Genomic DNA, 9,483 nt, shown 5'->3' on the forward strand with positions numbered 1-9,483 from the left:
TCTCTCTCTCTTTTAAAGCTTTGGTTGAATTTTGATTTGGGTTAATACTTAGTTTTTTAGAAATAGGAATTTGAGTTTATGTCAAAACACATTCTACATTGCTATGAATTTGAATATACTTACCAATTTTGAGTAATAAATTATATAAAGTAAGTCTTTTATTCCTTTTGTTTCATTTTAATTTTTGTTAAGATAACATTGTAGTTTTGTAATGAATTTTTATTATTATGATAATCTCATTATTCCTTAAGAGATGAGAAAATTGAATAATAAATTTGAAACTTATAAAGTTTAATTGTATATCAAATATAACACACTACAACAGAAGTTAGAAAAATATAATTCATCTTAAAAAAGTATTAATCAAACATACAAAATATAATAGTATGATATATTTGTACTTTGTAGATATAAAAAGATGAAAAATACTTGTAGAAATTTTTTTTAAAATAAATAATATTTGAAGTAACTGCTAATTTTTATATATTACACCCCATTACAAAATATTTATATATTCCCACGCATCGCGTGGGTTTGCGGCTAGTTTTTTATAAACTTTATTCAACAGTTTTATTAATGAAAAATAACCGTTCAATTTTATTGGTCGGTGACTTTCATATGGGTGAGTGAATCACTGTCCCTTTACCTATATAGTAACATAGTACTATATATACAGTTCCGCAGCGTATTACTACCGCTATTTCTCATAAATCTAAAGAACTGTTCCCGAAGAGAAAGTATATTCTGTTTCTGAAACTCCAACTCAGCATCTGTGTGGTGTTTCTAGGTCCAATGAAAATTGACATATGTATTAAAAATTACACATTAGCAGCTTAGTTAAATTAAAATTAAAAAGACAAAAATGCCCAAAAATTTTCAAAGCCCCGCCATTAAAACAACAACAAGCATTTTTCCCTTTTTTGAAAATCAAAATCTTCCCTCCATCTGTTTTCTCTCACACCGCTCTCTCCTCCAAACCTCCATAGCCACTGCCTAGCATCATAGCCGGAGCTGCCGGACATAACCAATTCTGAAAAGATCGGCCTTTGTCTGGTAAGAAAACCTCAAAATTATCTCTCATTCTTGTTGCTTCCAACCCCAAAGCCAAAAGATTTCTTGCCATTTCCAACATCTGATATAGCAAAAAAGTTTTCTTCTCTTTTTCTATTTATTTATTTGTATTTTTTTTTCCTTACTGAAAATGGGTCTATCTTTTTATGATGTTGGATTTGGCAACATAATCTTTCTTATTTTTATAACCAAATCTTACCTGAAATGGTTTTATTCTGTTATGGGATGAGAACATCTGATGTTGCAAGATTTGTATGATGATGGATTTCGCTTTGCAGGTCTGTTATAGGGTTGAGATTTGGTTGTTTTTATTTAGGGAAGAGACGGATCTAATGGGGACTTAGAGTTGGAGTTTGGAATTGTGAGTTTGGGGTTTATTTGCTATCATTGTTTTAATTTGTATTATTATCTTATTATCAATGTCTATAAACTTTACATGGGATTGGACTGCCTAGATTAATTTTGATGGTTCCTTGTAGCTAATTTATGATGTTATTCATGTTGCGAGCTTGGGGTTTAATAGCTATTATTCGTTGTTTTAGCTTGTATCCTATTTATTATCAATGTCTATAAACTTTACATGGGATTGGGCTGCCTAGATTAATATTGATGGTTCCCTGTAGCTAATGTACGATACTACTCATGTTGGTCGCCAAGCCGAACTAAGATCATATAGTGCTAGCCATGTACTTTGTTACTTGAATATAGGTTCTACTGTTATGTTTAGTATACATTACATTTTTGTCGATATAATTTTTTTTTTCATGGTGCAGAGATGGACGTGTAATTTTTTTCTATTGCACAGTGGAAGAACATCTTGGATAGTATTTTTTACTTGAAAATTTTTTAGTTAGCATAGCTGAAAATTCGGATAAGTGATTGTATAGCCAAACATTAATTATAGCTGTCAATTTGGAAAACTTTTGTAACTAATGAAGTTACTCAAACATGATAGATTTTGTGTATGCTTGAGTAGCTTCTAGTTAAAGACTAATTATATGCAAATGATGAAAGTTTTTATGCAATAGTACATTTTATTCATATATATTATTTTCTATATGTGCATGATATGGTTATTCAAGGTGAAGGATAGTTATGCATTGTCTTCTTTTTTATGACTTTGTGGCTAACCCAATAAGCCATCATCGACAGTCACAATTAAATCACCTAAACCCACTGATTGAAGACAAATCAGCCACCATGTGACATGTTCCATAGAAAGAAGGAAACCTGACAGTAAGTCAGTAACTGTAAGTAATTTGCGGTTTAGGTTTCATATTTTGGGACTTGCGTGTTTTGGATTTTGTGTTTTTTAGTTTCATATTTGTGTAAATGTTTACGTTAGGTAGATTAATTGTGGATATGAAGTACTGTTAGTTTGTTTGTTGTAGGGAAAGAAAGTTCCAAGCTTCACAAGGAAGATGGCTGGGAGGTCTAAGCAGGGGAGGGCATTTTTTGTCGGTGACAAGCATGGAAATGTGGCCCATCACAAAGGGAAGAGCAGGCCACCGAAATGTGGACTTGTTAGTGAGCCTATTGACAAGAAGACTTTCAGAAGCACGGCAGCCCCACCAAGCACACCATGATCAAAGAAGCATGACATAGACAAACTTTATAGTCTATTTTTGGATACGACTAATTGTGTCTTTTCTAAGAATGCAAAAAAAGAACCAAGTGTATAACATTTGTTTAACTTTTGCACCACCATTAATTAACATGGATGTGAAACCTTAGATAATTTGGTAAATGTATTGATGGTAACACCAAAACATGGGAGGTGATATTGTGGAATGAAATTATGCAGGTTTTTTTGTTCATGGAATTGTTATCAGATGTGTGGAAACTCACTTCCTGGAATAAGCATCTTTGCTATAGTTACATTGTAACTTAGTACAAAACTACTTGGAAAATTGCTAGTTATGAGCTGATTAGTTTGTAATAGACCTTGATGGAAATGTGATGCATTAATGATAGAATGTTTGCATAGAAATCATGAATGATGACTGAGTACAATGTAAAATATATGGTTCAAGTTAATGGCTTTTCAATTACACATATAACCTTTAATCATTGGAGGAGCCAACTTTGCTTCTGCTATATCAGGTTATGATGAAAATGTTGCCATTGTCTCAGGAGTTGGAACACTTGTATAAATCAATGTTAGAATTCCACCAAAAATATACAATTTGAGATTTCATGAACAAAGTGCCATGCTTATTTATTTATTTTAATCTTTCAAAATAGACAATCCATCAAATGGGTGACAAAGTACATTACAAATCATAACAATAACATTAAAATGTAAATTTGATCCAAACTAGCTAAACTTTTGGCAAAATCTTTTTGTGCTCCACTCTAACCCCATTGCACCATATCATAAGATTCACAATAATTACAAATGCAACCCACTATAACAACAATGCAATCCTCAACCTTTTTTCCTCCTTGTGGTGTACAATTAACTCATCTTGATGAACTCTATCTTTATCAATCTTTTGCAAGTGTTCTTGTAGTCGACATATAACTCTATTCAAACCAACAAAGAATGCCCTCCCCCATTCAGACCTCCCAACTCTCTTCTTGGTGAAGCTTGGAACTTTCTCTTCCTACAACCAACAAACCAGTAGGTAACACACTATAACCAATGGAACTTAAGAAATTGAACTCAAATAACTATTGAGACAACATCAACTTTAGCTAACGTATCTCCAACTAAAGTTAAGGGATCAGATAATAATGTTTAAGATTCTTATGTTATCCAATCACTGCAAACTGATAATGTTTAAGAGTTCTTATGTAATCCAATCACTATAGTGTAGCTATCTGTTGTGTCGTCTAGTAAAACAGATCTTTGTATACGAATTAATATAAATATAATTGGTGGCTGTTACTTAGAATTAATTAAGGAAGCAAGAAACAAAATATTCTGTATTAGTTTCTTTAATAATTATTTAACAATGGGGTAGGCTATGTAATTATATCAACAGAAATATAATATCTACTAAACATAATAGCAGTAGAACCTATATTCAAGTAACAAAGTACACTGTTAGCAATATATAATCTTACTTCAACTTGGCGACCAACATGAGTAGTATCGTACATTAGCTACAAGGAACCATCAATATTAATCTAGGTAGCCCAATCCCATGTAAAGTTTATAGACATTGATAATAAAATAGGATACAAACTAAAATAAAGAATAATAGCTACTAAACCCCAAACTCACAACATGAATAGTATCATAAATTAGATACAAGGAACCATCAAAATTAATCTAGGCAGCCCAATCCCATGTACAGTTATAGACATTGATAATAATATAGGATACAAATTAAAACAATGATAGCAAATAAACCCCAAACTCATAATTCCAAACCCCAACCCCAAATTCCCATCAGACCTGTCTCTTCCCTAAACAAAAACACCCAAATCTCACCCCATAACAGACCTACAAAGCCAAATTCATTATCATACAAATCTTGCAACATCAGTTGTTCTCATTCCATAACAGAATAAAACCATTTCAGGTAAGAATTGATTATAAAAATAAGACAGATTATGGTGCCAAATCCAACATCATAAAAAGATAGACCCTTTTATTTTCGGTAAGAAAAAAAAAAAAACAAATAAGATGTGAAAAATACAAAAAATAAATAGACAAAAAGAGAAAAAAAAAAAAAAAACCTTTCTTGCGATATCAGATGTTGGAAGCGGCAAGAAAGCTTCCGGCTTTGGGGGTTGGAAGCAACTAGAATAAGAGATGATTTTGGGGTTTTCTGACCAGATAAAGGCCGATCTTTTCGGAATTGATTATGTCCGACAGCGAAGCTCCGGCAACGATGCTAGGTAGTGGCTATGGAGATTTGGAGGAGAGGGAGCGGTGCGAGAGAAAGCAGAGATGAAGAGAAAATTTTGATTTTCAAAAAAAGGGAAAATGCCTATTGTTGTTTTAATGGCGGCTTTGAAATTTTTAGGGGCATGTTTGTTTTTTTATTTATTTTAAGTTAACTGAGTTGTTGATTTGTAATTTTTTTTAATACATGTGTCAATTTCTTATTGGAAATAGAAACACCATATGGATGCTGAGTTGGAGTTTCAGAAACAACATATACTTTCTCGTTCCCGAAAACTAGGGTTTTGAGGTTCTGATCCCTCTGATTTCCAGCCATGGAAGGAGGCAACGCCCAAAAGTCGGAGAAGGCAAAGGCTGCTGGCAAGGGTAAATCTTCATCCTCTCTTCCTCACTTTTTCTCAAATTTCTTTTGTGGTCTGAGACTATGACTCGGAAAATCAAAGAAAATTAGACTTCTTTTATGTCTGAATTCTCATCTTGTGAAACATGGACCTTAAGTTTTCAGATATAAACGAACCACACGGTTTTAATTGAGGTGGGTTTTTTCTGGGTGATCGAGATAATGGTATTGTTGTGCTTAACTTGGATTATCTTACTGATTTTCTCAGGAAGCCAGCTAGAATCAAACAAGTACGTGAGGCCATTCCAGGTATTCTCGAATTTGTCATACATTTGATATATCAAAATTTTGGTTGGTAACTGTGTTGAGTTTGCTTTATTGTGTGCAAGTGTAACTATGGAAATTGAGATTTGTTGAAGTATTATTTTGAGAGAAGGGAATATGATTAGGAATAGGGTATCAGGGATTTAAGATCGGTGTCTGCCAATATAGTTATCTAATTTAGAACCCCATATAGTAGATGAGGGCATACATGATCCATTCCCGGATGGATGGCTGACGCTCAGGTTGCTAATATGTATATGTTTGAACGAGAGGTTAACTCAAAGTTTTTTCGTTTATCTTTGCCTAAGTCTGAATAACAAACTGTCATGGATATGGTAGCTTGAATTTTAGGACAAGATGGCCCAAGTTCCTTCGATGGAGGAGGAATTTCGCTCTACTGCTATTGATATTGCAGTATCATTCAAACCATTTATAAATAGTAAATTATTTGTTTTATTTGTTTTTTATGACCAATAAATAAGTATTAGCAGGATGTTAGGTTGTTTGCTTGAAAATTGAAGACTCATCTGGAAATATGTAGTCAAAGCCAGAATCTTCTCTGATTAAATCCATACTATATTTGGAATGAGTGTTTCCTCAACTCAGAAGGCAGTTTTACTTTATGTAGGAATTAGGTCAATGCATTATTCGGTTTACATTTTAAATATCCAAACGTTCTTTGTATCCAAACTCCAATGTTGGTCTCTGACATCTAGGGACTCTTCCTGGTTGCGTGTGTTACTCATGCTGATTTTGTTAAGCTAATGATTATTATGTAAGTGATTAGGGTAGGGTATGTATTTCCTAAGAAACTGGGGGTCTCAGACCAATCAATTTAATTTTAGATCAAGATTTGTATCTTGGCTCATTTGAGTTAAGTTCTGCTTATTGTACTATTTTTTTAATTGTTTGTTAGTTATAATATATTTTGGTGAATCTTGAATGCAGTGCATCGTGTGCTTGCGGACATTTACATCAGAGGCGAAGTGCAAGGAACATAAAGCAAAGCACACCTCCAAATCTGATGGTACTGCTTGATTCCCCCATCTCAAAAATTGAACAAATTGATCAGAGAGAACATCCTAGAGACATGTCAAGAAAATTATCATCTCATATTAAAGCTTTCTACTTTAATTCCAATGAGTCCTAACAATCATGTTTGCTCTCTGCGTATTGTATAATTTGTGTGCTTGAGAGGGTGAGAGTGGTTGATACTTGTTTCCTTTTGTTAAAGCAAAGCACAATGTTTTATTATATTATGAACTATCAATGCCATTGGTCATGAAAGCTTGTTTAGTTATAATGCCCTCGATTATGAATATAAATGCCCTTGCTTATGTTGAAAGAGTTGTCTTACTTGGCCCATTGATCAAGTGCTTGCACTGGATCCAGATATTTTCCAATTGTGAATCTGACTTTGGAAGGTCTAGAGGAGTAAAGGGGGTGATTTTATCGTAATGGCACATTTCCTGCCATTTCGATGGCTGCAGTAATACATTAAGTAGTTTTCTCATGGGTCATTGCTTTCCTTTGGATACAGCTTGAAACAATTGGGTATTCAGTTTTCTTTTCTCTAGTGTCTATCATGATCATGGATGATTGATTTCCTCCAGTCATCACTATAAGAAAATTGAAACCACTGCTTTCTAGTGTTCAATTGCGATTCAAATTGTAACGGTTGTCAGGATATGACCTCAATTCACCAAATCTTAGGCCATGTTCGGCTCAATTTTCGTATCTCAACGCTCAAATCTCATCCCTATAACTCATTATCCAATTCTCATATTTGTAACTCAATTTTCTCATAACTCTACTTGCAATGTGTTTTGATGGAAATTCTCAGTGGGTTTTTTAAATCAAAAACTCAACTTTAAGCAAAGTTGTGAGACCCACAAAAATTAGCACTTTGCAAAATGCACAGAACAGCTAAATTGAGTACCTGCGTAGACATTCTCTCTCCACTTCACAATCTATTCACATATCTTTATATGTTTTTGCAAAACCTACTATTTTCTTTTTCTCCGCCTCTCTCTTTGCCTCTCTTTCTTCGCCCCTCTCCTCTTCCTCTCACTATACCTTTGTGTCTCCTCTTCCTCTTATTATTTTTGAATTCGTTATCTAGTAGTGCACTGAAGGAGTTCTCCTCCATTTTCCTTTTGTCTTTGTGTTTGAAATCGAGAGTACAAACCCTCGAGAAGCTCGAGCCCAAGTTCGAATACAACCCAGGATCTAGAACATGTATCTCTCTCTCTCTCTCTCTCCTCGTTTTTCTCCAAGCTATTGTCTGGCTAATGATGGATGAAGTTTCTGTATATCATACTTGGGTTTTGTAATTATGGGTCAGGTGATTTTTATTCCCTCATTGATCAGAGTTGTAGATGAGGACCCATGGCTTCTTGCAACCAAAGGAGATGAGATACCACTACAAACTTCATAACACACACGGACACCCAAGAGTAGAGACTGAAGCTACAAATTTTGCAAGAGCTTTCAGAGATGTTGAACTTGGAAACCAAAACAAATGTTAAGGGAAAGTGAAAGTAAAGGAAAAGTAAGAGAAAAACAAAAGGTTGGCACATGCACCGTGAAAGAGTCGTTGGTCATCAATTAGTGCTTTGCACTTGATGGTGATAATACATATGGGTGGGACCCTTTTATTTGAGCAAAATTACAAAATTGCCATAATAATTCTATTTTCATAATTCAGAAACAACAAAAAGATATTCTCAATTTCCACTTTTCACAACCCTAACTCAATTATTTGAGTTATGAGTTATGAAAATTGAGAATGAAAATCAAGCCAAACCAATGGAATGAATGTGGGCCTCACAAAAAGTGAGTTTTGCTTTATAGAAATTGAGTGAAGAGTGATGAAAATCACTCTAAATTGACTCCTAATACATTGCCTCCAAGAAGCTACACTAGAACTAGTTGTGAATACCCACCCAGCATGCCTGTGTATGTTACTTGTTAAGCATTTGGTCGTGGAAGATACAAGGTTGCCCATAAGGCTATAACCTTCTCTCTTGGATACTTCTTTTTTTTTTTTTTTTGATACCAAACAAAGGAAGAGTTCATACATGGTTATATAGAGCAAGATTGTACCACCTGTGATACAAAAGTCTGTTATTTGCCTGTTTAGCAAAACATCACACAACCTTAACTACTACATGAGGAACAACTAAAGTATTGCAAAATAAACCATGTTGAGAAAGAAAGTTCAGATCAGCTATCCTACTACTATCTAGTCAATGTGCGCTTTTCCTCAATTTGAAAACTTGATGGAGATTAACCCTGTCGGTTAAGAACAAAACATGCTGGATGCCATAGTTTTTAGCTATGATACCAATTTCCATCATTGCTTCAAGTAGAGCTCTTATTGCTGTGTTGGTGAGACTGCAATTAACCCCTAAAAACATTTCTGCTCCTTGCATATTTACAGCTACAAAAGCGTACGCTCTCCTTTGTGGCTTCTTTCTTCTTGCTTTAGCTAATTTGATGATGAGCTGATATTGCCCTGCAATTGTGAGATGGGCTGACTTGGTTGCTCTAAACTTTCTGGTATGATGGAGTTGACCTGCATAAGACTTCCTGTACTTGCAAGATAGATTTTTGGCTATTAGTATAACCTCTAAGGGATTTAGGTTAAAGCCTTGGTGAAGCACTCTGTTTCTGTGATTCCAAATTAACCACAAAACAATGAACAAAAATTATCATAATAATCAAAACTCATACAAAATTACACTTGATATTACTCAAATGATTGATAGGCACATTCAAATACATAGTCAAGATTGTGTTTTGATATATATTCAAATTCTCACTTCCAAAATGACTAAATATTAACTCAAACAAAAATTAAACCAAAGCTATAAGAGGGAGAGAGAGGAGT

General features: G+C 34.1%; 2 long non-coding RNA genes across 2 annotated transcripts; one reads left to right on the forward strand and one right to left on the reverse strand.

The window, feature by feature from the left end:
- Window positions 1–3,425: 3,425 nt before the first annotated feature.
- LOC115954475 lies at window positions 3,426–5,034 on the reverse strand. Its single transcript, XR_004083917.1, has 2 exons — window positions 4,759–5,034; window positions 3,426–3,677 (listed from the first exon to the last, which is right to left on the reverse strand). It is a non-coding gene; the product is annotated as an uncharacterized LOC115954475 (long non-coding RNA).
- A 160-nt stretch (window positions 5,035–5,194) lies between these two features.
- On the forward strand, window positions 5,195–6,936 carry LOC115954707. The gene is made up of 3 exons (XR_004083945.1): window positions 5,195–5,293; window positions 5,536–5,576; window positions 6,540–6,936. It is a non-coding gene; the product is annotated as an uncharacterized LOC115954707 (long non-coding RNA).
- The last annotated feature ends 2,547 nt before the right edge of the window (window positions 6,937–9,483 follow it).

This window comes from Quercus lobata, chromosome 8, assembly GCF_001633185.2.
Source record: "Quercus lobata isolate SW786 chromosome 8, ValleyOak3.0 Primary Assembly, whole genome shotgun sequence".
NCBI classification, from domain to species: Eukaryota; Viridiplantae; Streptophyta; class Magnoliopsida; order Fagales; family Fagaceae; genus Quercus; species Quercus lobata.